Raw genomic sequence first — 2,142 nt, 5'->3', positions numbered from 1 at the left:
AGACTACCCGTCTAATTACAAATATATTAGACTACATGTCTAACTTCGATGAGTTAGACTATACGTCTAATTCTATTAGACTCACGTCTAATTTCGTGTATTCATTAGACCATCCGTCTAATTCTTTACATCTATTAAACTACACATCTAACTCCGATGAGTTAGACTGTACGTCTAATTCTATTAGACTTATGTCTAATTCCATGTATTCATTAGAGTATCCGTCTAATTCTATACATCTATTAGACTACACGTCTAACTCCGATGAGTTAGACTGTACGTCTAATTCTATTAAACTTACGTCTAATTCTATGCAATGAAATCCAAAATCGGTCTAATGACCCTTATTAGATCCAAGTCTTATAACATATTGTCTCAATATACCTGTATCAAAACTCATAAGTTATTTCATCATCAAAATATCAGTGGTTAAATTATTTCAGCACTTAGTCAAAATAATTTAACCCAACAATTTCCCCCCTTTTGATGAAGAAATTACAGACCTGCATACATATATCAAAGCATGAATTCATCATACAATCAAACAAAAAGCATGCAAGTAAATCATTCAAAAACATCCATGTTAGTCACATATAAGTGTTTTCAGAAGAAACACTCAAAATATTGTTCAAAGTAACCAAAATAAGTTTACCAAAAACATCGTGAAAATATTCAAAATAACTCCAAAAAAACATTCAATCACTAGTCTTCTTCTTCTTCTTCCTGGTTATGACTTCTGGAAAGGATAAACTTCAACCTAAGAGATCTCTAAGACTGCAGTTAGAGGGGAGTTGGAGTCTTCTCTTTTTCTTTTCTTAGACTTAAGCGTTTCCACCATTTGAATATAATCTACCACTTTCTGGTAGTTCAGGATCTTAGAAGGAAGGGGAAAACTCATACCGGGTTCGTTCAGGAGAAAACAAAGAAGAGAGCTGAGAGGACCATCAAATCCGAAAATCTTCTTCCTAGCAACAACCATTCTGACAAGATTCCCAAAGAGAAAGCTTGTCCAGTTCACAGGAACACCCCTGGTGATAGCTACCATTATCTGAAAGACTTTCGTACAATACTTGTAAGAAGTTTCTTTAGACATAAGGGATTTAGATATGATATCGCTTAAGAGAGCATATTCGACCTTCAAGAGGTTTTTCTTTCCATGAATATCAACTTCAGGGGAATCGAAAAAGACTTTCATCATCGAAATCATTAGGTTAGGAGGAGTGGTTGAGAAATCATTAATACCTTCTATTGGGAGATGGAAAAACGCACAAAAGGATTCTTCTGAGATATAGACCATCTGGCCCATTACAACTCCGACAATAACACTGTCTTGATAGAAGCTAGCGGTTTCGAAGAATTCGTTAACTAGCTGTTCGTGATAGGTTTCATGAGGGGTGAGAAATCTTCTCAGCCCAGAAGCTTTTAACGATTCGAACATCCTATGCATGCCAGGAGATTGAAGAGTGAATACGGATTGAAAATCCACTTGAATCGATTTTGGTCGAAAAGACAACATTCTAATTTGATGAACAAGGGTTTGAGCGGTTCGACTTCTAAAGAGAAGGAGAGAGATTGATTTCAATGATCTTCTATCTTTTAGAGTGAATGATCCTATCAATATCAGGGTTTTACTCATGAAGAAGAAAATTAATGATTGTTTCTACCGTCAAGAACTTCAAAAGACATGTCCCAATAAACACATCATTTAATGTTAGCATGAAACAGAACGTTTAATACTAAGTGTACAAGCAAAAGTTGTCAGATATATTAGTCATTCCTTGCATATTGAGAGACACGTGTCTTTAATTCTTTTAAAGAATGATTAATTTATTTTTCGGCGGGAAAGAAGACTTAAACAGAAATCATTAAAAGACAGCTGTCCGAAAAGCCAGAAGATGAAGAGTCTAATTACACCAGTAGTTAGACGTTTTATTTTCCTTTTCACATTTTCAACTTCTTTTTGAAAGTCAGTCTATTAGACGTGTACGTCTAATTATGCTATAACATCATGTGAGACACGCGTGTCTGATTAGACGTGAGCATCCTCTTGCTCATGACGTAAAAACGTCTAACGTCTATTAGACGCATCCGTCTAACCAAGCAGGTTAGAGTAACCAAGACAATGATTTCATATGAAGATGA

This window comes from Impatiens glandulifera, chromosome 7 (assembly GCF_907164915.1).
Source record: "Impatiens glandulifera chromosome 7, dImpGla2.1, whole genome shotgun sequence".
In the NCBI taxonomy this organism is placed as follows: Eukaryota; Viridiplantae; Streptophyta; class Magnoliopsida; order Ericales; family Balsaminaceae; genus Impatiens; species Impatiens glandulifera.
Note: the sequence above shows the minus strand (reverse complement) of the source record.